The 27,724-nt window shown below is 47.9% G+C and overlaps 1 long non-coding RNA gene across 1 annotated transcript; it reads right to left on the bottom strand.

Moving 5' to 3' along the window:
- Positions 1-5,349: 5,349 nt before the first annotated feature.
- LOC132567531 (uncharacterized) lies at positions 5,350-27,597 on the bottom strand. Its single transcript, XR_009555088.1, has 4 exons — positions 27,412-27,597; positions 9,314-9,396; positions 8,732-9,102; positions 5,350-5,804 (listed from the first exon to the last, which is right to left on the bottom strand). It is a non-coding gene; the product is annotated as an uncharacterized LOC132567531 (long non-coding RNA).
- Between the last annotated feature and the right edge of the window lie 127 nt (positions 27,598-27,724).

Consider the following 27,724-nt stretch of genomic DNA (forward strand, 5'->3'; position numbering starts at 1 on the left):
CACCCCATTGGCTGGCTTGGAAAAGACATTTCTTTCTTTATAGCACTTCTCTAAGCCAAGCCAGCTGGCAGCTTGGAGGATGCATTTAAAGTTAAAGCTGCTTTCTTTCTACCACCTCTCCCCTGCATCTATTTGCTTTCCTTCCCTGCAGCTCTCAAACATATGATGTTCGTGTTTTGCGGCTCTCAAACATCTGGCGCTTATTCTGTGTGGCTCTTACATGAAGCAACTTTGGCCAGCCCTGATGGAAGACCCTTGATTTGATCTTACAAGGCAGAGACTCTGTTGAAACGATTGCATCCTATTCCAAGATAGCCCACAAAATATTGTTTCCGGCACAGCCTTCTGGTCACACAAGAAGAAGAAGAAGATATTGGATTTATATCCTGCCCTCCACTCCGAATCACAGAGTGGCTCACAATACCTTCCTGCCCCACAACAGACACCCTGTGAAGTGGGTGGGGCTGAAAGGACTCTCCCAGCAGCTGCCCTTTCAAGGACAACCTCTACCAGAGCTACGGCTGACCCAAGGCCATTCCAGCAGGTGTAAGTGGAGGAGCGGGGAATCAAACCCGGTTCTCCCAGATAAGAGTCCGCACACTTCACCACTACACCAAACTGGCTCTCTAGAGCACGGAATCTTCTGTATCGCACAGAATAAGTTCACAGTCGACTGATTCACAGCATCTTTGGGATCAGGGGGTGTTCGCATCAAGAGGTGAGCAGAAGCGGTTTGCTATTGCTTGCCTCCGCACAGCAAACCCAGTTTTCCTTGGTAGTTTCCCATCCGTTCGGCTAGACTTTTCAAGCTCTGATGAGATTGTGCTAGGCTGGTTTATCAGGCTGTGGGAAGTCAGCCCCACTGAATAAAGGGGGCCTTCCTTTTGAGGGGAGCGGCTCATGTCTGCTCCCTATTTATTTATTTAGAACATTTATATTAGTCACCTTTTTACCTTGCAGGATTCAAGGCCGCGTACCAGGTCAACCAAGCGACAGTTAAAAAAACACAGTGAAGACCACAATTTAAAATCTCAGTTAGGACTGCCAATCCATAAAGAACTAAGAGAGCCAACTGCACTCCCTCGGTCTTCTCCACAAGTAGGGAAAAACGGATCTAAAATGCAGCCAGTTTAAGCTCTGTCGGGGCTGCAGTCACAAAAAACCAAATGCAGGAAGAACACAGATCTAAAATTTGGTCTCCCAGAGCGATCGGCCAGATAATAAATAATGAAGTCATACCAATAACTCTTTTGACTACAACTGCATTTGAGATGGGTGGAACTCACATTTCTTTAACCCTCCTGAAGAGACCTCCTGGTTTATATAAATCCCTACCAAAGTCCTTTAGAATGAAAGAAATTTGGGAGATCGGTGTCCTACACCTTGCTGAGCACACTTCTTTTCGGACATGTCCTCACAATAGGGGCAGAGGGCATAAGCTCTGTTCTTTTGAGCCATATGCTGCCCTAGTGGAAAACCCCTGGACAAAATCCACCCCGAATGCAATAGCAATACTTACATCAAGCCAGTGGATTTTCTATTTCTGGGTCTCTGTCCCTTTTTTGCCCTTAATTCCTGCAGCCCTGCCGTTCTATCGAGCCATGATCGAGACGCCAAAAAGCTCAGCGAATGCTGCAGAGATAGGAGACTGAAGTGTGGGTAAATTTGCACAGACAATAAGCCATAATTTTTTTTTTTTGTATTTCGGTCAAACTGGCTCCACTGGTTTGCTTTTCTTTGCTCCAGCAGTAGAAAGGCGCTTCAGTGGCGCTGAAGCCGAGGAACTGGTTTTGCTATAATACAAAGAACTGGCCAAACGGGTTGGGCGCAAGCTCCACATAGAGATTTGATTGTTTTCCCATAATTACAGCTCAGCTTGGCGTATTTGGTCAAAGTCAATCACCTTAACAAAACAGGTCCATTTTCCCACGTCCCCCCACTAAGGCATCTAGCATGAAGATGGGAACTCTTTGCTTCCTTTTGCATAACTGCAGCTTGTATAGATAAGGGGGAGGGGGACAGATATGCCCTGCTACTGGCTAAACCCTTCATTTCACACAATGTTTGTCAATTTGATTACAAGGCAAATAACTAGAGTTGTTATGGCCTTCCTGGTCAACCGGTGGGGTGGCGGTAGGGTTGCCAGTTCTTAGTAATGGTAGCAATTGAGATCGCATGGAATCTGCTCTTAAATACTAGTAAGAGCAAGATTGGAATCCAGTACCACCTAGGGTCGCCAGGTCTCCCCAGCTACTGATGGGGGATAGGTAAGGATGGGTAAGGTCTCCAGTTGCGGGCAGGAGAACGCCAGGTTTGGAGGCCCTCCCCCTGCTTCAGGGTCATCAGAAAGTGGGGGGGGGATTTCTGCTGGACACTCGATTATACCCTATGGCGGGGGTGGGGAACCTCCATCCTGAGGGCCATATACGGCCCTCGAGATCACTTGGTGTGGCCTTCGAGGATTGCTGGACCGAACCAAGCCATGTGGCAGCCTCCCTGGGGCCTAGCTGGCCAGCGAGGATCGTGGGGCCCAGCCACGCTGTGCAGCAGCCTCCCCAGGGCCAGGCAGGGATCACAGGGCCCAGATGTACCGTGCGGCAGCCTCCCTGGGGCCTGGCTGGCCGGCCAGAATTGCTGCAGGGCCTGGAAAAGTTGCTGTCGCCATTCAGTTTGCACTTGATTATCCCAGATGGTGTGGCCTAATATGCTAATAAGTGTGTGACCTAATATACTAATATTAGGGGATGTGGTCTAATATGCTACTGAGTTCCTGCTCATCTTTTTCTACAAAAAAGCCCTGAACCTATGCATTTGCTTAGGGCGGCGGGCCGTGTATGTGTGTGTGTGTGTGTGTGCCAGATTAGGCTCTCCCCACACGACTTCAAATAGAAAAACATTTGGATTAATTTTGCTGGCCTGAATCATTCCCCCTCAGCAGAGCACTGTTTTTTAAGTTGATAATTTTTTATGGCCCGCGAATGATGTTATAAATATCCATATGGTCCTTGGCAGAAAAAAGGTTCCCCACCCCTGCCCTATAGAGATTGAGTCCCATAGGGTATAAGAACATAAGAGAAGCCATGTTGGATCAGGCCAATGGCCCATCTAGTCCAACACTCTGTGTCACACAGTGGCCAAAAAATTTATGTATATGTATATGTGTGTATATATATATATATATATATATATATACACATACACATACATACACACACACACACACACACACATATATATATATATATATATATACACACTGTGGCTAATAGCCACCGATGGACCTCTGCTCCATACTTTCATCCAACCCCCTCTTGAAGCTGGCTATGCTTGTAGCCGCCACCACCTCCTGTGGCAGTGAATTCCACATGTTAATCACCCTTTGGATGAAGAAGTACTTTCTTTTATCCGTTCTAACCCGACTGCTCAGCTATAATAAGTATATAATAATAATATATAATATATAAGTATATAATAAGCAATAATAATAAGTATAATGGAGAATTAATCCATGAATATTTAGGGCTCGGGGGGAGGGCTGTTTTTTTGAGGCAGAGGCACCAAATTCTCCGTGTAGCATCTGGTGCCTCTCCTCAAAATACTCCCCAAGTTTCAAAAAGATCAAACCAGGAAGTTCTATGAGCCCCAAAAGAAAGTGCCCCTATCCATTATTATTTCAAGGCTGGTTAACGTGGAGGCTTGTGCCTTTTTTTCTGCCCCACCTGGAAACTGGCATCTCTACAAGCAATGTGTACTTCTCTTACTCAGGCATATTTCAAGTTGTTTTTTTTAAAAAAATCTTTTGTTGTGTTTGTCTGTGCCCTTTATAAAAATGATATCTCTGCTACCTAATCTTAAGTAGGTAAATACACCCGGCCCGACATGGCTCGGCCTAACAAGGTCACATTTATGTCAGATCTGGCCCTCATAACAAATGAGTTTGACACCCCTGGCATAGAGTCTACCAAAGCAGCCCTTTTCTCCAGGGGAACTGAGCTCTATCACTGGGAGGTCAGTTAAAATAGCGGGAGATCTCCAGCCATCACCTGGAGGCTGGCAACCCTATGAGATGCTTGATTTCAATTGATTTAAGTTTAAATAACTCTGCATAGGATCTCCTTCCATGGTTCGTTGGTTAATTTTATGCAACAGGTTTATTTCCTTTTTATGTGCCCATAATTGCTAATTACTCTGTAATGCCGTGTTCTTGTTTCAAGTTTTGGAACCGCGTTTAAAAAAAAAGCTTGGAAGTTGCAATGTTGTGTACTCCCTGAGGAATTTCCCCCCCCCCACTGGGTTGTTTTTATAGCAGCTTTTATTCAGAAGAGTTTTCTCTGCTGCTTATGATTTTATTGGCCTGAGTCATTTTATGATTCTTTTATTTCTGTAATCTGATTTTGGTGCTTCTCTGACCTGCTTCAAGCATTTTTATAGAAGGAGAACGGCATCCACCCCCGAATAAATAAATTAGTGAAACTGTTTGGGCAAGAAATTCTCGACAGATTTTTTTCTTTGTTTGGCAAAGCCTCAGATTTCGCATAGTTCATATAAAGTAATTGCCCCATTGTTCATCAAGAAGAATGCGCTTCTTTGAATGTGTCTCGGAATCTTAATCTTCAAAGCCAAATTACAATTTATCTCCATAATGCAGAGATCAATTTACCTGGAGGAAATTGCAGCTTTGGAGGGCAGACTCTGGCATCGCATTCCTGCTGAATTAATTCCTTTCCCTAGGGTTGCCAGCTCCAGGTTGGGAAATTCCTGGAGATTTTGTGGTGGAATCTAAGGAAGCCAGAGTTTGGGGAGGGGAAAGGCCTCAGATGAACTCTATAAAGGGCTATAGAGTTCACCCTTCAAAGCAGTTATTGTCTCCAGGGGGAGAGATACCTGTTGTCTGGAGTTCATTTGTGATACCAAGAGGTCTTCAGGCTCCACCTGGAGGTTGGCTATAGGGTTGCCAGGTCTGTGTTGGAAAATACCTGGAGACTTTGGCAGTGGAGCCAGGAGAGGGTGGGGCTTGGGGAGGGGAGGGGCCTCAGTATGATACAATGCCATAGATTCAGCCACAAGTTCTCTCAAGGCTGTTCTGCTCCAGAGCAGTTCTGGGAAAGCTCTCTCAGCTCCACTTACCCCACAGGGTGTCTGTTGTGGGGAGGGGAAGGGAAAGGAGATTTGCAAGCTGCCCTGAGACTCCTTTGGCTAATGAAGGGCAGGGTATAAATCTAATCTTCTCCAGGGCAGCTGATCTCTGCCAGCTGGAGATCAGTTGTTAAAGTGGGAGATCTCCAGACCCCACCCGGGGGCTAGAAGTACAGCGAAAAATGTGGAAAAATAACAAAAGAATCCTGAAAATACTTAACAATTCAAAAATATATTCAATAGAAATTCAACAATTCTACAATATTACAATGCAATTCATTAGCCTTCTACAAAAATTCATTCCATTCTACAAAAGATCATACAACTCCAATACAATGTGCAAAGATAGAAATAAAGTTCATAAAAGGACTCTCAGTTCATATGCGTCAATTTCTGACTTTAAAGCGCTCAAAGACGTTCATCCGACTCCGTGGGAAGAATAAAGTGCTAGTGCGGTCCGAATCTCGAATGCAGACGAATTACATTCTGGAGACCATCTCTTCAATCTTGCAGGCGTTAAATTGAAACTTTCATCAATTTCTAAAATTGTTGAAAATAGTGGGTCCTGATAAGCCTCAACAGCAAAGCTGCCTGTGATACTGTTTCAGATTTCTTTGTCTAAGAGACTCTTCCCACATTCCGTCATCCAACGAAATGCTTCTTACAGCCTGTAAGAAGAGTGGGATACAAATCAAAATAAATAATAATAAAAATAATACTTCCCCAGATATTTCTTGAATTGGACTTGGCAACCCTACTCCACCCAAGGAATCTCCAGGTATTTCCCAACCCAGAGCAGGTAACCCTATTCCTTGTGTTAAGTCTGTAGCCAACTTTATTTGGCTATGTAGTGCTGTGACATTATTACATTTATCTACCCAGAGCTTTTTTTTTGTAGCAGGAACTCCTCTGCATATTAGGCCACACCTCCCCTGATGCAGCTAATCTTGTGGAGCTTTCAGCAGGCCCTGTACTAAGAGCCCTGTAAGCTCTAGGAGGGTTGGCTACATCAGGAGTGTGTGGCCTAATATGCAAAGGAGTTCCTGCTACAAAAAAAGCCCCGCAATCTACTACAGGATCCCTGATTGGCTGGAATTGATGTATGAGGCCAGGAAAAGCCTTGAGAAAGGGGAAACGTTTGCATTGGCAGCTGGAGGAAAGTTATAGCTGTAAGCAGGTTAAAATAGTAAATACTCAACAGGAATTTTTATGGGGTGTTGAGGGGATAAATGTTTTGGACCTCTGCTTTCCCAGTGTAAACCAACATAGAGGAACTTTGAGCACAGCTTCCATTTGTTTTTAAATTAAATCAAGAGTTTCCGGTTGGGTTGCCAAGTCCAATTCAAGAAATATCTGGGGACTTTGGGGGTGGAGCCAGAAGCAAGGGTATGACAAGCATAATTGAACTCCAAGGGAGTTCTGGCCATCACATTTAAAGGGACAGCACACCTTTTAAAATGCCTTCCTTCCATAGGAAATAATGAAGGATAGGGGCGTCTTCTTTTGGGGCTCATAGAATTGGACCCCTTGGTCCAATCTTTTTGAAATTTGGGGGGGGGTGGTATTTTGAGGAGAGACACTGGATGCTATACTGAAAGTCTGGTGCCTCTACCTTTTTTTTTTGAATTTTAAAAAACAGCCCCCCCCCCAGAGCCCCAGATACTTGCGGATCAATTCTTCATTATTTCCTATGGGAATAATACTCTGTATGGAATAATAGAGTTCCCAGCAGACATTTCCCTCGCCTCCCCCCGCTTTCTGATGATCCTGAAGGTGGGGAGGGCCTCCAAACCGGGGGGGATTCCCTGCCCCCACCTGGGAATTGGCAGCCCTAGCTACACTGCGCTCTCTTTCACACACACACTCATACCCATCCACTTACTTGTTCTAAAAGGGAAGCAAAACAACCAGAAGGGCTGTGCTTTGAAGAGCTTCTGCTTCTGACCCTTCCCCATGAAGTACTTCCTGCTTCCTGCTCAACTTTAAAGGCACACACACACACACAGAGGCTTTTTTGAAAGGGAACGTGTTTGCAGGTTCTAAACCTGCCAGAGATCTAAAGGTAAGTGGTGGCTGTAGGGGCGGGGGGAAGCCTGTAAAATTGGGGGATCCCCTGCTGGGACCTGCGGATTGGGAAGCCTAGTTTCCAGCTCAACATTAGGAAGAACTTCCTGACTGTTAGTGGATTACACGTCAATTCCCAGAAAATTTGGCTAGTTTTTCATACTTGCCTATTCCTGCCTTCTTTCGTCAGCAGAGAGAAAACGAGCTCTCTTCATCTGGTATCAAACATGACGACTTAAGACTTGGTGTTCTCGAAAAAGGTTGTAATTGGAAGCTAGAATTGTTTGACACAGTTAAAAAATGTAGGTGTCGGCATATCTAGGTGTCGGCCCTCAACTGCAATCTTTAAATATCTTGATACATCTTTTCCATTGTGTCTAATTTGACTGATGACGACCCCGTATGTTTTCAAGGCAAAAGTTTTCAGAGACGGTGTTCACACAGCTGGGGCCACGAACGGCCTTCTATTGGCTGCCAGCACTCTGGTAAGGGTCTGTATTGGAGGGTCCAGAGCACCCAACCACCCCTGTCTTCGTTTTTAGTAAGTACCTCTTAACTGCGACCAAGGAGACGTGAGGACCAAGGCAGGATAACCACAAAAGGAGTTTATTTACAGTGCTTAAACAATAATAACTGGGTGATAAACATTTCTTGCAATAGTGAAATATATATACAGTAAAGGTGGGTGCAAATAAACAGGAGCCCTGATGTGTCTAGCTAGACATTCTGTTCCTCTAATACCAAACTCATTCCTTGGGTAAGGGATCTCTCCTGCCTTCTTTCCTGCAGCCTTTCCCAGAGAGAACACACCCTGTCTGTGTTTGGCCCTTTTATGCTTTCCTCCCAGGTCCCACCCCTCCAAAACCTTGCCACCCAATCAGAGCGACAAAGGGGATCCTCGGAAATGTAGGCTCTCTGCAGCTACTTCTAGGCAGGCTTCTCTGGAGCCTGTAGGCCTCACTAGGCCTAGGATCATGACAGGTGGTTTGCCATCAGGGTTGCCAAGTCCCTCCGCTGTTGCAGTGGGGGACTAGTTCCTCGTGTGTACAAAGCGCATGCAGAGCGATGACGTCACCAAGAATTGATGTCTTGGCACTGGGGATGTTCCAGGACTTGCACTAAAACTTTATGGTACCATAGAGTTTTACCACAAGTCCAAGAGCATCATACCAGGAATGCTCTAGGATTCATGCTAAAACTCTATGATACCATAGAGTTTTTAGTGCGAGTCCTAGAGCGTCCCTGGTGTGACGTCCCTGGCTCAATGACGTCACTTCTGGGTGACATTATCGTGCTGGGGATGGTGCTCGCCAACAGGACTCCTTGGGGGCTGGGATCCCCCGGTGGCCTGCTCCCTGCCAGTGAGTTGGGGCCCTCCTGGGTGGGAGCCCTATTTGCCATTGCCTGATTCCATGTTACAACCCTGGTGTTCCATGGAGGTCTCCCATCCAAATACTAGCCAAGGCTGACCCTGCGAATGCAGAGGCAGTCAATGGCAAACCCAGTACCAGTCCGAGTAGACAACACTGACCCTGATGGGCCGATGGTCTGAGTCAGTAGAAGGCAGCTTCATGAGTCCATTGCGCTTTCTCGATTGGTCTTCAGAAAAAGTATCACAAAGATTTTACGCTTGGATTTTACTCTGGATCTCTGGCCTTGCTTTTGTTCTACAGCACCTTAACTGGAATCTCCAGTAGCTGCTTATGTAATCTTCTGACGTAAATCTTTCGGCTTTGCCTTGCACGGTTCTCACGTCTGCCAGTTCTACTGGATGGTGTAGAACCACCACCTCTCAGCCAGTGACTTCACGTTCAAGCTATGTAAATAAATTGGTGGAGGTCACCTGTCTGCTTCTCTTCCTTGGAGGTCTGTCAGCGCTGTTTGCGCTCTTGCCTACCATGTCTGGAAAAGAAAACATACTTCTTTGAAAAAAGAGAGGGAGAAGGAGAAGCGTCCAAAACTCTGGACTCTTTTCTACTCCTTTGTCAGCAATTCCAAATACTTGTGCTTTAAAGAAATCGATTCATTGCCTCCAGGGCTTTTATTGTAGCAGGAGCTCCTTTGCATATTAGGCCATGCCCTCCCTGATGTAGCCAATCCTCCTGGAGCTTACCGGAGACCTTGTATGAAGAACTCTTGGAGGCCTGGAGATCTCCTGGAATGACCACTGGTCTCGAGACAACACAGAGCATTTCCCTGGGGCAAAAAATTGTTGCATTGGAGAGTGATCTTAATGACATTGGATCGTGCTGAGATCCCTCCCCTCCTCAAACCCCACCCTCCCCAGGCTCCTCCCCCAAATTTCTGGACCACCCAATGCAGGAAGGGAGGGATCAATTTGCCTCCCCTGTGCTGTTTTCCAGACTTGAAAAGTCGCAGAATGCTTATTTGATTTCCTTTGTTTATGCCCATTTTTCTCCACAAGGGGGACCCAAAGCTGCTTACCTGGTTCTCCATTTCATCTTCACAACAGCACAGCAGTTGCGATCTCACCTGCTGAATAATGCATTTGCAGTCCACGTTCAATGCCCTTTCAAATTCACATTCAATGCACTTTCAGTCCACGTTCAATGCACTTTCAAATCCACATTCAATGCCCTTTCAGTCCACGTTCAATGCCCTTTCAAATCCACATTCAATGCCCTTTCAAATCCACGTTCAATGCCCTTTCAAATCCACGTTCAATGCCCTTTCAAATCCACGTTCAATGCCCTTTCAAATCCACGTTCAATGCCCTTTCAAATCCACGTTCAATGCCCTTTCAAATCCACATTCAATGCCCTTTCAAATCCACATTCAATGCACTTTCAGGCACATTCAATGCACTTTCAATCCACATTCAATGCACTTTCAAACTGGATTTTGTCAGTTTCCACACTGTAAATTCCCGTTGGAAAGTGCACTGAATGTGGATTGAAACGGCATTATTTAGCATGTTGTGATCGCAGCCTGTGAGTCGGAGACCACCATTTTTGACCATGTAAAAAAAAAATGCTGCAAGGTCCGAATTCTGATCAGGCTTGCTGCATGACGGGACCAGAAGTCTCCCCTCCCTGCCCCCCCCGCCATGTACCTTTTCAAGTGCTAAAGCAGCCTATTTTGGCACTTTAAAAGGTGTGTGGGAGGACAAGATCCCCTGAACTCCCCCTCACAACAGAACCCTCGCACCATTTTTTAAAGTGGCCAAAATCTCTAATTCTGAGTGGACAGCCATGGGTCTAACCCGTGACTCCTTAGCATATTAGGCCACATGCCCCTGATGTATTCAGTCCTCCTGGAGCTTCCAGTAGAACCTGCACTAAGAGGCCTGTAAGTTCTTGGAGGACTGGCTACATAGAGTTGCCAAGTCCAATTTAAGAAATATCTGGGGACTTTGAAGGTAGAGCCAGGAGACTTTGGGGGTGGAGCCAGGAGACACTGGGGGTGGATCCAGGAGCAAGGCTGTTAACAAGCATAATTGAACTCCAAAGGGAGTTCTGGCCATCACATTTAAAGGGACCACACACTTTTAAAATGCCTTCCGTCCATTAGAAATAATGAAGGATAGGGGCACCTTCTTTTGGGGCTCATAGAATTGGACCCCGTGGTCCAATCTTTTTGAAACTTGGGGTGGGTGTTTTGAGGAGAGTCATCGGATGCTACGCTGCAAATTTGGTGCCTCTACCTCAAAAAAACAGCCCCCCAGAGCCTCAGATACCCACGGATCAATTCTCGATAATACCCTATGGGAATCACTCCATAGGGAATAATGGAGTACCCAGCAGACATTTCCCTCCCCACCCCCCGCTTTCTGATGGCCCTGAAGTGGGGGCCTCCAAACTGGGGGGCTTCCAAACTGGGGGATCCCCTGCCCCCACCTGGGGATTGGGCAAACCAGAAACCGCAGTGTACTGATTAGCAAACACTAGAAATAAACCACTGCTTTTTTGTGTTGCAAATAAATGCTTAAGCAATTTCTTTCATAATGATGCAATTAAAAAACCCCCTGATAATGTAGTTTGGCTCCTAGTTTAGGCTTACAGTGTGTGACTGGCCCAAGGTCACTCAGCAAGCTTCCCTGGTAGAGTGGGCAACAAGATTCAGACGTGGGCCTCCGTGATTGTAGTTTGACACTCTAAGGCTGGGTGCAGATGGGCAGCTCCATGCACTTCGGAGGCGAAACGGAGAGGACACATCCCATCCACGCACTCCCGCGTACAGCACTGGGGGCGCTTTGGCACATTCTCATGGTTGTTGCGTGCCACCCCCTTAGCGCAGTTTGGGTTTCTTCCTCCCCCTTCAATTTGAATGGCCATGCCCTCATGCCCTTACGTGATCATGCGCTCTGCGGCACATCTTCGAGAACGTCCCAGCCTGGAGCTATCAACCCTTGAGCAGAGTTAAGTGGGGGTGGGGCAAAGGGCATGGAAAGCTTGGAAGTTCAAGACAAGGAGCCTGTGCTAGATCGAGGAACACCGAGGATCCAAACGGCTTCACTTGGGATCTACTCTGGTGAATTTGAGGCGGCCGGGTGAAGACATTTTTGTTTCCTCCAAAGAACCAGGTGTTTCGTAGTTTATTTGGCTTGCCCAACCTTTTATATATTTCCTTAATTCATTTATACCCTGCCTTTCTCTCCAATGGGAACTCAAAGCTGCTTACATCATTCTCCCTTCCTAGCGCTTTTTTTTTTTTGAGCAGGAACGCACAGGAATGCAGTTCCGGCTAGCTTAGTGTCGGGAAGTGATGCCTAATATTCCGATAAGTTCCTGCTAAACCATGGTGACGTCAAGGGAGTATGGCCTAATATGCAGATGAGTTCCTGCTGGGCTTTCTCTACAAAAGAAGCCCTGTGCAAAACAATGGCGACGTCAGGGTGTGTGACCTAATATGCAAATGAGTCCCTGCTGGGCTTTTTCTATAAAAATGCCCTGTGCCCCTTTCCTCTGTTTTCTCTTCACAACAACCCTGTCAGGTAGGTTAGGCTGAGAGGGTCTGACTGACTCAAGGTCATCCAGTGGGTTTCCCTGGCATGACTGGGGATTCGAACTTGGGCCTCCCAGATCCAAGTCCAATGCTCTTAACCACTGCACCACCCTGGCTCTCCATTCTAGACCTGCTTCTGGTTTTTCCTCCTTGCTTCCCTCCCCTTCTTGATGTTAGTATGATATTGGTAACTGATTTGTAATTCAGATAACCTGGGTAAAATGAAAAATTGTTTGTTTTTTGTATTACTATATATTTGTCCCCGAACCAGCTCAGGGATTTTGGGTGATCAGGTTTTTTTTTTGATGTTTCAAATGAACAAACCTTTATGTGTGAGTGTACCTTGCAATTTCCTGTTATATCCATTTTACTGATGGACCTGCTGAGGTGAGAAGACTCATATATGATCCATAGAGGAAGCAATCCCAATCCAATCTGCTGTTGTTTGGTTTTTTTTTTTTAAAAACAACCCAAATAAACAGGAGTCATTTTGTAGAAGAAGAGGTGCCGGAGCTCATTGGCACAACTCATTTGCATATGCCACACACCCCTGACATCACTGGAAGGTGCACTAAAATATATCAGCTCAGCATCTACCCTAAAATGCTTCTTGAATTATTGTCATAATGAAACCTTACTCCCCTCATACTTTTTCAATTACTGGTGAATCTTCTGATGGTGCCTGGGTTTTTTTTGGCCACTGTGTGACACAGAGTGTTGAACTGGATGAGTCATTGGCCTGATCCAACATGGCTTCTCTTATGTTCTTATGTGACACAGAGTGTTGAACTGGATGGGCCATTGGCCTGATCCAACATGGCTTCTCTTATGTTCTTATGTGACACAGAGTGTTGGACTGGATGGGCCATTGGCCTGATCCAACATGGCTTCTCTTATTTTCTTATGTGACACAGAGTGTTGCGACTGGATGGGCCATTGGCCTGATCCAACATGGCTTCTCTTATGTTCTTTCTTTACCCTATGTGGCCACAGTGGTATGAGGAAGATTTCCATATGTCTGGTGTTATAACCCCGCTGGTGGACCTTGTGATGGCACTGAGGTTTTGACCACTGTGTGACACAGAGTGTTAGATTGGATGGACCACTGGCCTGATCCAACATGGCTTCTCTTATGTTCTTATGTCTGGGGCAGTGATGCTCTGTATTCTTGGTGCTGGGGGCGGGGAGCAACAGTGGGAGAGCTTCTGGAGTTCTGGCCCTGTTGGTGGACCTCCTGATGGCCCCAGGGGTTTGGCCATTCTGTGCCACAGAGTGTTGGACTGGATGGGCCATTGGCCTGATCCAACATGGCTTCTCTTATGTTCTTTCTTTACCCTATGTGGCCACAGTGGCATATGAACATATGAAGCTGCCTTATACTGAATCAGACCACTTTGGTCCATCAAAGTCAGTATTGTCTTCTCAGACTGGCAGCGGCTCTCCAGGGTCTCAAGCTGAGGTTTTTCACACCTATTTGCCTGGGCCCTTTTTTGGAGATGCCAGGGATTGAACCTGGGACCTTCTGCTTCCCAAGCAGATGCTCTACCACTGAGCCACCGTCCTGTCCCCTCCCCACATGAGGAAAATTTCCACCTGTCTGCTTTATATGTTTTGGTTCTTTTCCCCTTTTTGTGGGAAAATGTTAGAAAGTTTGTCAAATCTCAGAGCTCAACAAAATTCTCACAGGGGGGTTTGAACAATGGAGCTTAGAAGCAAGTATTTTTTTGGGGGGGGAGGGATAAAAAAGAAAGAGCACAATAAGATGCAGAGGTTCCAGAGCCCCACTCCTGTGAGCTCCTGCCCAAAATGAGGCCTGGCAGATTAACAACTCCAATTAGGAGACTCCCGGTATCGTCCCATTCAGGTTAAAGTTAAGGTTGCCAATTTTTAAGCGGCAATTGGGAAAATCCCCAGAATTACAGCTCATCTCCAGATTACAGAGAAAAGTTCCCCTGGGAGAAAATGGATGCTTGGGAAGATGGACTCGATGGCATTACATCCCACTGAGGTCTCTTCTCCCTGGGCTCCAGCCCCAAATTTCCAGGAGTTTTCCAACCCGGATCTGGCAACCAGCACCGGCCCAAAGTCGCATGGCACCCTAGGCAGACTAATGGCCTGCCTCCCCCCTCCACAACGCCCCCCCCGTGCCTCCTCCTCTCTCCCTTCCCCACCTCAGGTCAATTTCAATGTCCGGAAGGGCGATTAAGTGCCGCTCCCAGCTGTATAAAGGCCCCCCCCCCCGTGATTGGTGGTAAAACGGCGCTGTGTGCAGGCTAGCGGCAGTTCAAACAAACAGCGTCCTGAAAGGGTGCCGCTGCTGCTCCCCCTTCCGCATTTCCTGCATGGGAAGGAAGTGTGGAGGAGGGAGCAGCCATAGCACCATTTCGGGACATGGTTCATTTGAGATGCTGTTGGCCTGCCCGGGAGCTGAGTGAGTGTGCAGCGCTGTTTTAGCCGCCAATCAGCTGATTGACGGGGGCGGGGGGGGTTGCATTTACACAGCTGGGAGCGGCGCTCGATCGCCCTTCCGGACATTGAAATCGCAGGGAACACTGTCCACCCTACTCAACCCCGCCCCCCCCCCCAAAAAAATCTCCAGGCATTTCCCAACCCAGAGCTGGCAGCCCTACTGAATGCATGGCATATCCTCTGCCTTTGGCCCCTTTCCAAGTACAAATCAGTGGCCTCACCTTTCTTTTAATAGTAGTGCTGCACAGTTCCCTGCACGGTATGACAGACTTCTAGGTGTTCCACATATTTATGTTTTGTACACTGTACAAAGTGATGCGTGCACAAGTCCAGGCTGGACTTGACATTCTGGGAAAACTGCTCTCCCCCCAGCGCAATTCGGTACATCAGAGCCCAGCTTGTTGGCGCAAATTGCAAGTGTTCCCCATGGCGCTCTGCAGCTGTACTGTAGCCGCTAGTTCCTGGTGGCAGCTTAGAAGTAGTAGTAGAAGAAGAAGATATTGGATTTATATCCCACCCTCCACTCCGAAGAGTCTCAGAGTGGCTCACAATCTCCTTTACCTTCCCCTCCCCCACAAAGACACCCTGTGAGGTACATGAAGATATTGGATTTAAATCCCGCCCTCCACTCTGAAGAGCCTTAGAGTGGCTCACAATCTCCTTTCCCTTCCTCCCCAACAACAGACACCCCATGAGGTAGATGAAGATATTGGATTTATATCCCGCCCTCCACTCCGAAGAGTCTCAGAGAGGCTCGCAATCTCCTTTCCCTTCCTCCCCCACAACAGACACTCTGTGAGGTAGATGAAGACACTGGATTTATATCCCGCCCTCCACTCCGAAGAGTCTCAGAGCGGCTCACAATCTCCTTTCCCTTCCTCCCCAACAACAGACACCCCATGAGGTAGATGAAGATATTGGATTTATATCCCGCCCTCCACTCCGAAGAGTCTCAGAGAGGCTCGCAATCTCCTAGGGTTGCCAAGTCCAATTCAAGAAATATCTGGGGACTTTGGGGGTGGAGCCAGGAGACTTTGGGGGCGGAGCCGGGAGCACGGGTGTGACAAGCAGAATTGAACTCCAAGGGAGTTCTGGCCATCACATTTAAAGGGACAACACACCTTTTAAAATGCCTTCCTTCCACAGAAAATAATGAAGGATAGGGGCACCTTTTGGGGCTCGTAGAATTGGACCCCCTGGTCCAATACTTTTGAAACTTGGGGGGTAATTTGGGAAGAGGCACTAGATGCTATACTGAAAATTTGGCACCTCTACCTCAAAAAACAGCCTCCCCGAGAGCCCCTGATACCCGCGGATCAATTCCCCATCATTCCTTATGGGAATTGTTCATGGAGGTGCATAATAATGGCTGTGGGGGTGGGGCTTCCTCCGCCGGCCAGCTGGTTGGGGGAGGGGGGAAGCCTGTAAAACTGGGGGATCCCCCGCTGGGACCTGGGGATTGGGAAGCCTACAATCTCCTTTCCCTTCCTCCCCCACAACAGACACCCTGTGAGGTGGGTGGGGCTGGAGAGGGCTCTCACAGCAGCTGCCCTTTCAAGGACAGAGAGCGGCCTACAATCTCCTTTCCCTTCCTCCCCCACAACAGACACCCTGTGAGGAGGGTGGGGCTGAGAGGGCTCTCACAGCAGCTGCCCTTTCAAGGACAGAGAGCGGCCTACAATCTCCTTTCCCTTCCTCCCCCACAACAGACACCCTGTGAGGAGGGTGGGGCTGAGAGGGCTCTCACAGCAGCTGCCCTTTCCAGGACAGAGAGCGGCCTACAATCTCCTTTCCCTTCCTCCCCCACAACAGACACCCTGTGAGGAGGGTGGGGCTGAGAGGGCTCTCACAGCAGCTGCCCTTTCCAGGACAGAGAGCGGCCTACAATCTCCTTTCCCTTCCTCCCCCACAACAGACACCCTGTGAGGAGGGTGGGGCTGAGAGGGCTCTCACAGCAGCTGCCCTTTCAAGGACAGAGAGCGGCCTACAATCTCCTTTCCCTTCCTCCCCCACAACAGACACCCTGTGAGGTGGGTGGGGCTGGAGAGGGCTCTCACAGCAGCTGCCCTTTCAAGGACAGAGAGCGGCCTACAATCTCCTTTCCCTTCCTCCCCCACAACAGACACCCTGTGAGGAGGGTGGGGCTGAGAGGGCTCTCACAGCAGCTGCCCTTTCAAGGACAGAGAGCGGCCTACAATCTCCTTTCCCTTCCTCCCCCACAACAGACACCCTGTGAGGAGGGTGGGGCTGAGAGGGCTCTCACAGCAGCTGCCCTTTCCAGGACAGAGAGCGGCCTACAATCTCCTTTCCCTTCCTCCCCCACAACAGACACCCTGTGAGGAGGGTGGGGCTGAGAGGGCTCTCACAGCAGCTGCCCTTTCAAGGACAGAGAGCGGCCTACAATCTCCTTTCCCTTCCTCCCCCACAACAGACACCCTGTGAGGTGGGTGGGGCTGGAGAGGGCTCTCACAGCAGCTGCCCTTTCCAGGACAGAGAGCGGCCTACAATCTCCTTTCCCTTCCTCCCCCACAACAGACACCCTGTGAGGAGGGTGGGGCTGAGAGGGCTCTCACAGCAGCTGCCCTTTCAAGGACAGAGAGCGGCCTACAATCTCCTTTCCCTTCCTCCCCCACAACAGACACCCTGTGAGGTGGGTGGGGCTGGAGAGGGCTCTCACAGCAGCTGCCCTTTCAAGGACAGAGAGCGGCCTACAATCTCCTTTCCCTTCCTCCCCCACAACAGACACCCTGTGAGGTGGGTGGGGCTGGAGAGGGCTCTCACAGCAGCTGCCCTTTCCAGGACAGAGAGCGGCCTACAATCTCCTTTCCCTTCCTCCCCCACAACAGACACCCTGTGAGGAGGGTGGGGCTGAGAGGGCTCTCACAGCAGCTGCCCTTTCAAGGACAACCTCTGCCAGAGCTATGGCTATAATTGTGCAGCAGAGCCTGATTAGGATTAGAACTGCAGGAGGAATCCCCACCTTCCCCCCTGTGCTGTTTTCAGTGGCTGAAACAGCCCAGAGACCAAGAGGAACAGCGCTATTTTCTCTGCGTACACTTAGGATGCAGAAAGTTAGCAGTTTGGCATAGCGGTTAAGTGCACGGACTCTTATCTGGTGGGAGAACCGGGTTTGATTCCCCACTCCTCCACTTGCAGCTGCTGGGATGGCCTCGGGTCAGCCATAGCTCTCGCAGGAGTTGTCCTTGAAAGGGCAGCTGCTGTAAGAGCTCTCTCAGCCCCACCTACCTCACAGGGTGTCTGTTGTGGGGGAGGAAGGGAAAGGAGACTGTGAGCCACTCTGAGATCCAGAGTGAAGGGTGGGGTACAAATCCAATATCACCACCACCACCACCACCGTCATCAACGTCATCATCATCTCCTCTTCCTCCTCTTCTGGTGGAACAACTATCATATGAACATATGAAGCCGCCTTATACTGAATCAGACCCTCAGTCCATCAAAGTCAGTATTGTCTTCTCAGACTAGCAGTGGCTCTCCAACAACTATCATTCACCTGTGGCCCCTGGCTGTTTCAGTCACCAAAAACAGCACAGGAGAGAAGGTACAAATTCTTTCTTCTCCTGTCCAGCTTCCTTCTCCACCGCTCCTCTCCTCCTCTCCTCTCCCTTATCTATTTTCCTTCCTTCCTCCTTCCCTCCCTCCCGTCCTGTCCTTGTGGCTCTCAAACACCTTGCATTTATTCTATGTGGTTCTTATGTTAAGCAAGTCTGACCTCCCCTGCTCTAGGGGAACTGATCTTTGTTGTCTGGAGATCGGCTGTAGTTCCAGGTGATCTCTAGGTACCACCTGGAAGTTGGCAACCCTGACTGAAGATGCCTTCTAACATTGGAAGAATGCAAGGGAAAAAATGGAGGGCACCATCCAAAAGCCGAAAAGAGGGAGAGAAGCCCTTGTGCAGCAGGAAACAGTTTCTTATACCATAGGACAACCTCTTCCTGCCAACTCCCATTTTAGAAATTCTTGGAGATATTGGGGGTGGTGTCTGAGGGGGGCAGTGTCTGGGGAGGACAAGGACCTCAGCATATTGCCCACCCTCTGAAACGGCCATTTCCTCTAAGGGAATGGTTCATTGCCATCTGGAGACATCCCAAGGCCCTACCTGGAAGATGGCAACCCCAAGCATAAAGAGTGTGCCAATTAAGGCCAAGCCACTCAGGGTGGCTCTGCATTTTAGGAAGTCAAAATGGACCAGGCTGAGCCTGAGGGCTTTTCTGTCACTTGTTCTGACCCACTGCAGCTCCTTTCCAGAAGTTGTTAGGATAGGCAGTTCTCTTGAAAAAGTTACTAGAGAACATAAGAACATCAGAAGAGAAGAAGAAGAAGAATTGCAGATTTATACCCCGCCCTTCTCCCTGAATCAGATATTCAAAGCGCTTACAATCTCCTATATCTTCTCCCCCCCTGCAAAATACACCCTCCCCCCACAAAAGACAGTAGGTGGGGCTCTCACAGCAGCTGCCCTTTCAAGGACAGCTCCTGCAATACTTATGGCTAACCCAAGGCCATTCCAACAGATGCAAGTGGAGGACTGGGGAATCAAATCCAGTTCTCCCAGATAAGAGTCCACACACTTAACCACTACACCAAACTGGCTCTCACTGGATCCGAGAGCCCTGCTGGATCAGGCCAGTGGTCCATCTAGTCCAGCATCCTGCCTCACACAACGGCCAACTTCCTCTGGAGGGCCAACAACAGGGCAGAGTGGCTGAGGCCTTCCCCTGCTGTTGCCTCCTGCCACTGGGATTCAGAGGTTTCGTGCCTCTGAATGTGAAGGTTCCCCTCAGTCACCATGGCTAGTAGGTAATGATAGGCTTATCCTCAATAAATCTATCTAGTCCCCTTTTAAAGCCATTTATACCTGTGGCCATGGCTACAACCTCCAGTAGCAAAGAGAGAAGACATCTGTCAAACATTAATGATGAACCGCATGGATTGGTTCCTGTATGTAACTCTCCACCAGAGGTTGCTCGTCAGCTTCGAAGTAAGCTGAAAATGGCCAAGATTTCTGTTTGTTAACTGCGGATTTCAAAAGGGTAGTGTCTGTTTGCTTTGACCAAGATAGAAGTGGAGATTTACAGGCTGCATCCACAGAGCAAAGTAAGGGAGAGAAAAAAGGAGACATTTTCTTTTCGTGGATAACTGCATGAAATGTATCTTGTATCTAAATGTATCTTGTATCTAAATAGCACTGCACCTTATTTAAGAAGGATATAGACAAGCTGGAACGGGTCCAGAGGAGGGTGACAAAAATGGTGAGTGGTCTGGAGACCAAGTCCTATGAGGAAAGGTTGAAGGAGCTGGGCATCTTTAGCCTGGAGAGGAGGCGGCTGAGAGGTGATATCCATCTTCAAGTACTGGAAGGGCTGTCATGTAATTATAAAGGATGGTGCAGATTTGTCATATAAAGGATGGTGCAGAATAAAAGGAAAATGAAAGTCAGTGTGCGGAAGTATTACATTTAGTTTGAACCAGGGCTTTTTTGGTAGAAAAAGCCCAATGGGAACTCATTTGCATATTAGGTCACAAACCCCTGCCATCACCATTGTTTCACACAGGGCTTTTTGTGGGAAAAGCCCAACAAGAACTCATTTGCATATTAACAAGAACTCATTTGCATATTAACAAGAACTCATTTGCATATTAACAAGAACTCATTTGCATATTAGGCCACCCCTCCTGTCACCAAGCCAGCCGGAACTGCGTTCCTGTGCATTCCTGCTTTTTTAAAAGCCCTGGTTTGAACCAATTTGGAATATGCTTGTTTGAAGCTCATTGAAGCCTATGTGAAACAAGGAATTAAGCACGGCCTAGTCGCTTGTTAAATATTTCCAAGCTGCATTGGCTAAAAAAACTTTTCATTTTGGAGCACTGGACACTTTTGACGCTTCCTCGCGATCCGTTTGCTTGGAGAAGTCACATTGATTGCGTGTTGAGAGACTTTGGGCGGGGGGGGGGGAGAGATGTTCTTGTTTGTATGCAGTGTGACTTGTACGTCTTGGCTTAAGAAATTTTCTGCTTTTCTAAGATTGTCTTTGTATTCGGTGTTAATTTGGTGAGGCTGGTCTTTGTGGAGGCTTTTCAGCTTTGATCTCCGGCTCTATTTTCCTGCATTTCTCCTTTGGGTTGCACAGTTTCCAGTTGGGGGCAGGGGATTCCCTGGTTTGGAGGCCCTCCCCCCACTTCAGGGTTATCAGAAAGTGTGTGGGGGAGAATTTGAATGTCCACTGGACACTCCATTATACTCTATGGAGTCTGGTCTCCATATGGTATAACGGAGAATTGATCCATGAGTATCTGGAGCTCTGGGGGAGCTGTTTTCTTTACGTAGAGGCACCACATTTTCAGCATAGTGTCTAGAGCCTCTCCTCAAAAAAACTCCCCCAAGTTTCATAAAGATTGGAGCAGGGGATCCTAGCCTATGGGCCCCTAAAGAAGGTGCCCTCATCCTCCATTATTTCCAATGGAAGGAAGACATTTTAAAGGAGTGCGGTCCCTTTAAAAGGGATGGCCAGAATCCCCTTCCAAGCTCAATTGTGCTCCTGGCTCCACCCCCAAAGTCCGCAGATTTTTCCTGAGTCGGACCTGGCAACCCTAGCAGAATTGTACACACTGGCAGAATCTGGGGTGTGGTGAGGTGACATCAACTGGCAAGTGGAGGTTAATCTTAATTGTTTTATAACGTGATTTTATCATGCATGCTTTCAGTTGTTTACCACCTCGGTGGCCCTTGAAAAGGCAGAAAGGCGGGCTGCGCATTCTGTAAATAAACTGCACAGAACAGTATCGCCTGCAGTCAGCAGAAGGCGCTGCGAATTGTAGGAGGTGGATGAAGGGACCACAAGGAGTTAAACCATGCCCTTCCTTATACAGTCCCTAAGTAATCTCACACTGTACCTTATTATTTTCGACCTTGCCAAAACAAACATCACTCGGGTAAATTCATTGCCTCATGCTTTCCTGTGATTAATGGTGTCTTATGTTGGCATTTCAGATGCTTTTGGTGATCGTGAGAAATTCCAAGCTAATGTTCTTTCAAGGGCTTTTTTGGTAGAAAAAGCCCAGCAGGAACTCATTTGCATATTAGGCCACACCCCTTGATGTCACCATTGTTTCACATAGGGCTTTTCCTACAAAAAAGCCCTATGTGAAACAATTGTGACATCAAGGGGGTGTGGCCTAATATGCAAATAAGTCCATGCTGGGCTTTTTCTACCAAAAAAAGCCCTTGAAGGAACATTAGCTTGGAATTTCTCACGATCACCAAAAGCATCTGAAATGCCAACATAAAACACCATTAATCACAGGAAAGCCTTAGGTAACAAATTTACTCGAGTGATGTTTGTTTTGGCAAGGTGCAAAGAAAAAGCCCAGCAGGAATTCATTAGCATATGAGGCCACACCCCCAGACACCAAGCCAGCCGGAACTGTGCTCCTGTGCGTTCCTGCTCAAAAAAAAGCCCTGGTTCTTTCGTTTACTCTGGTGTAGCACGCATTCTCCAGGTGTAACATGAAGCCTTTTCTTCTAGTTTAGATCAGCAGCTGCCACTAAAAGGCCTGGTACAGACATCTCCCAAGTGGAAGCAGGATTTCCTGTATCTCCTTGTAAGCAGCTTGCCAAATCTTAATAACAATAGTCACTATTTATATAGTGCTTTCCCCAAGTCCTCAAATGTATGTGATCTCACTAATCCTTATCACAACACCCTTGCAAGGTAGGTGAGGTAATAATAAGACTTACAGGGCTTTTTTTGAGCAGGGACGCACAGGGATGCAGTTCTGGCTGACAGTGTCAGGGGTGTGGCCTAATACGCAAATGAGCCCCTGCTGGGCCTTTTCTACCAAAAAAGCCCTGAGTACTTGCATATTGCAAATGACATGAGCATCATCAAAGAGACAGAAGGCACCCGCAGAGCGCATAGCTGAGGTCAGATTTGAATTTTCCCAGCTCCTTCTGTTCACCATTACACAACTTCTATATCAGGGCTTTCTTTGTAGCAGCAACTTGTTTGTGTATTAGGCCACGCCCCCTGATGTAGCCAATCCTCCAAGAGCTTACAGGGCTCTTCGTACAGGGTTGGCGTGTGGGAGTAGGCCAAGTAGGTGGCTCTTAGTACTGGGCCTACTGAAAGCTCCAGGAGGATTGGCTGCATCAGGGGTGACTTAATATGCAAAGGAGTTCTGCTACAAAAATAAGCCCTGAGATACATACATATCAGAGTCTACAACTCAAGGACATGGAGGACCAACTCAGTTCCTCTAAGGCAGGGGTAGGGAACGTTGGCTCTCCAGATGTTTTTTGCCTACAACTCCCATCAGCCCCAGCCATTGGCCATGCTGGCTGGGACTGATGGGAGTTGTAGGCAAAAAAAACTTCTGGAGAGCCAACGTTCCCCAACCCTGCTTTAAGGCCTGATTTTTCCATTTTGGGAAGCCAAGCTTTATTAGTGGAATTGTTCTTATTGTTAAATAAATAATTGTTCATATAATTACATTGTGGAATTGACTGCCAATCGTCCAAGCATTTGCCAGAATTGGCTGGCTTTCTCTGACATCACTCAGAAATAGGATTGCCAGCCTCCAGGTGGGGCCTTGAGAGCTCCCAATTTTAAAACTGATCTCCGTCTGGTAGACATCAACTCCCCTGGAGAAAATGGCTTCTTGGAAGGGTGGACTCTATGTAGGGTTGCCAAGTCCAATTTAAGAAATATCTGGGGACTTTGGGGGTGGAGCCAGGAGACATTAGGGGTGGAGCCAAGATCAAGGCTGTGACAAGCATAATTGAACTCCAAAGGGAGTTCTGGCCATCACATATTAAGGGACGGCACACCTTTTCAATGCCTTCCTTCCATAGGAAATAATGAATAGGGGCACCTTCTTTTGGGGCTCATAAAATTGGACCCCCTGGTTCAATCGTTTTGAAACTTGGGAGATATTTTGGGGAGAGGCATTAGATGCTATACTGAAAATTTGGTGCATCTACCCCCCAAAACAGCCCCCCCAGAGCCCCAGATACCCGCGGATCAATTATCCATTATTTTCTATGGGAATAAATCTCCATAGGAAATAATGGGAGTTCCCAGCAGACATTTCCCTCCCCTCCCCCCACTTTCTGACAACCCTAAACCTCCATAGGAAATAATGGGAGTTCCCAGCAGACATTTCCCTCCCCTCCCCCCACTTTCTGACAACCCTGAAGCGGGGGGAGGGCCTCCAAACCGGGGGATCCCCTGCCCTCACCTGGGGATTGGCAACACTAACTCGGTGTCATGGTAAGGCCCCTCCACTTCTCAAACCCCGCCAGCTCCACCCCAAAGTCTCCAGATATTTTCCAACACAGACCTGGCAACCCTACTCAGAAACATCTCCACTTGGTGGCGCTGTTTTCATTTTGTTAAAAAAGAAAACAAGCTTTATATTTTTGTCAGTCAAGGAGATGATGCTGAATAAATGGGTTAATAGGCAGAAATGTGGGTGGTGCGTTTGAGAATAATTGCAACAAATTACTTGTCCAAAACATGGGTGGAGAGTAGGGTTGCAGGTCTGTGTAGGAAAATACCTGGAGACTTTGGGGGGTGCATCCAGGAAAGGGTGGGGTTTGCTGAGGGGAGGGGCCTCAGCATCATACAAAACCACAAAGTCCACCCTTCAGGGCAGCCATTTTCTCCAGGGGAGCTGATCTCTGCCAGCTGGAGATCAGTTGTAAAAGCGGGAGACCTCCAGGCCCCACCTGGAGGCTGGCAACCCTAGTGGAGAGGCAAGACTAGACTGGCAGCTAAGCAGGCATTTGATTTGCTGCTCTGTCTGCCTGTCATTTCTTTTTGTGAAGCCAAAAGGGTGCCAGGCTCGCTCCATGACTCAAGGACATGCCAGGCAGTGTCTTTTCATCTCTTGTGTGGTTCCCCGCACTGCGTGTTTGAGTAGCCTCAGACATAAACCGGATTGTAAACAAGGAAGCTACCTTGAACAAGAAGCCCACGAGCCAGCCATAATTGGGTAGTTAGTGGAATGGAACGATTTTGGCAGCGGAACTTGGAAGAACTGGGAAATCGAGTTGTCTTTTGAAGGACTGTGAACCTGGTGCCCTCCTGTGGTGCCAATTAAAACATTAACTCTTGTGTACGATGAGATTAGATCAAGCCCAGAAGCACTTTTCTGGAAATGCGGCTCAAACCAGTTCAGAGCTCCTGTTCTCCACCACTTCCCGGCAGGACTTTGAGTGACGAAACGCCCACTTAGGGAGGCCTTGTACTCTGGCCTGTAGACATGGAGGCTATTTGCTGTAAAAAGGGTATTCATTAGGGTTGCCAAGTCTAATTCAAGAAATATCTGGGGACTTAGGGGGTGGAGCCAGGAGACACTGGGGTGGAGCCAACAGCGAGGTTGTGACAAGCATAATTGAACTCCAAAGAGAGTTCTGGCCATCACATTTCAAGGGACTGCACACCTTTTAAATGCCTTCTCCCCACTGCAAATAATGAAGGCTAGGGGCACCCTCTTTTGGGGCTCTTAGAATTGGACCCCCTGGTCCAATCCTTTTGAAATTTGGAGAGTATTTTGAGGAGAGGCGCTGGATGCTATGCTGAAAAATTAGTGTCTCTACCTCAAAAAACAGGTACCTCAAAAAACCTCCGTAGCCCCAGATACCCGCGGATCAATTCTCCATTTTACCCTATGGGAATCAGTCTCCATAGGGAATAATGGAGTGCCCACCAGACATCTCCCCCCCCTTGTTTTCTGAAGTGGGAGGAGGGCCTCCATACTGGGGGATCCCCTGCCCCCACCTGGGGATTGGAAACCCTAGTATTCATTTGTAAAATGACTGTTCATTTTTGTGGCATCCTTCTTCCCAGAACCTACCTCATAGGATGTCTTTTTTGGAGTGAGGGGAAGGGAAAGGAGATTGTAAGCTGCTCTGAGACTCCTTTAGGTAGTGAAGGGTGGGGTATAAATCTAATCTCCTCCTCCTCCTCTTTAGGGTTGCCAATCCCCAGGTGGGGGCGGGTGATCCCCCAGTTTAGAGGCCCTCCCCCTGCTTCAGGGTCATCAGAAAGTGGGAGGGGGGGGCGTAGGGAAATGTCTGCTGGGCACTCCATTATTCCCTATGGTGACTGATTCTCATAGCTTTGTGTTTTTATATATTTTATATGTATTTTATGTATTTTATTGTATAATTATAATTATTAATGTATTATTAATGTATTTAAATTGATTTTGTTGGTTTTTATGTTGTAAGCCGCCCTGAGCCCACCTCGGTAGGGTAGGGCAGGATATAAATCGAATTAATTAATTAATTAATTAAATAAATAAATAGCGTAAAATGAAGAATTGATCCGTGGGTATCTGGGGTTATGGAGGCTGTTTTTTTGAGGTAGAGACACTAATTTTTCAGCATAGCATCCAGTGCCTCTCCCCAAAATACTCTCCAAGTTTCAAAAGGATTGGATCAGGGGGTCCAATTCTATGAGCCCCAAAAGAGGAAGATTGATCCGTGGGTATCTGGGGCTCTGTGTGTGTGTGGGGGGGGTGGTTTTTGAGGTAGAAGCACCAAATTGGTAGCATAACATCTGGTGCCGCTCCTCAAAAAATTCCCCAAGTTTCAAAAAAATTGGACCAGGAAGTCCAATTCTATGAGCCTCAAAAAAAAGGTGCCCTTTTCCTCCATTGTTCCAAATGGAGGGAAGTGCAGTGCCCAGGGGTTCCCTGAACCATCTCCCCACTCCCTGGAGGGAGGCCAACCTGAGGCTTATTGCCAGGGCAGTTTATCTTCTTGCTGCCACCAGGCTAGTTTTTACATATCGGGCCCAGCCTACCCTAATTCTCTCCTTAAAGGGCTCCACAATTTCCAGCTTCCCAAAGCCGGCACTGATTTTGCCTTCTCTTATGGTAGGGCCAATTAGGGACTGTTGCCTGGCCTAGGAAAAGGAAAGGAAAGGTCCCCTGTGCAAGCATCAGTCGTTTCCGACTCTGGGGTGACATTGCTTTCACGTTTTCGCGGCAGGCTTTTTACGGGGTGGTTTGCCATTGCCTTCCCCAGTCATCTACATTTTCCCCCCAGCAAGCTGGGTACTCATTTTACCAACCTTGGAAGGATGGAAGGCTGAGTCATTCTTGGGCCAGCTACCTGAATCCAGCTTCCGCCGGAATCAAACTCAGGTCGTGAGCAGAGAGTTCAGACCACAGTACTGCAGCTTTACCACTCTGCGCCACGGGGCCGCATTGCCTGGCATAAGAACATAAGAAAAGCCATGTTGGATCAAGCCAATGGCCCATCCAGTCCAACACTATGTGTCACATAAGAACATAAGAGAAGCCCTGTTGGATCAGGCCAGTGGCCCATCCAGTCCAACACTCTGTGTCACATAAGAACATAAGAGAAGCCATGTTGGGTCAGGCCAATGGCCCATCCAGTCAACACTCTGTGTCACATAAGAACATAAGAGAAGCCATGTTGGATCAGGCAATGGCCCATCCAGTCCAATACTCTGTGTCACATAAGAACATAAGAGACACCATGTTGGATCAGGCCAGTGGCCCATCCAGTCCAACACTCTGTGTCACATAAGAACATAAGAGAAGCCATGTTGGATCAGGCCAGTGGCCCATCCAGTCCAACACTCTGTGTCACACAGTGGCCACAAAAAAAAAAGCCACTAACAGAGACAACTTAACAAAATACAAAGAAAATTTTATTTAATAGGGCAGGTAATCCCCAACACAGTGCACAACAAAAATAAGAAACTTTGGCTAGCTAGTTACCTGAGTTGCAGGCAAAAGTTCAACAGTCAGAGTCTTTCAAGAACTTCTTCCTAGGATTAATCAGGCACCCTCCAGGGTTTCAGAAAATTGTCAAGCAGGCCCTCAGGTCACCAGAGCTCCTGAACAAGAGGAGAAAAGATTCTCCTTTTCTAGCCGCCAGCCTTTCCTTAGCGTCAGGGACTAATCACCTGCAGCTGGTGGCTCCACCCTGTGGCTATACAGCAAGGGAGGCATCCTGACAAGACTCAAGTGCATTTAAACTGTGCCCTCTGGCACTACAGCATTTTAAAGAGCATGGTCCCTTTAAACGTGA

Source organism: Heteronotia binoei, chromosome 2, assembly GCF_032191835.1.
Source record: "Heteronotia binoei isolate CCM8104 ecotype False Entrance Well chromosome 2, APGP_CSIRO_Hbin_v1, whole genome shotgun sequence".
NCBI lineage: Eukaryota > Metazoa > Chordata > Lepidosauria > Squamata > Gekkonidae > Heteronotia > Heteronotia binoei.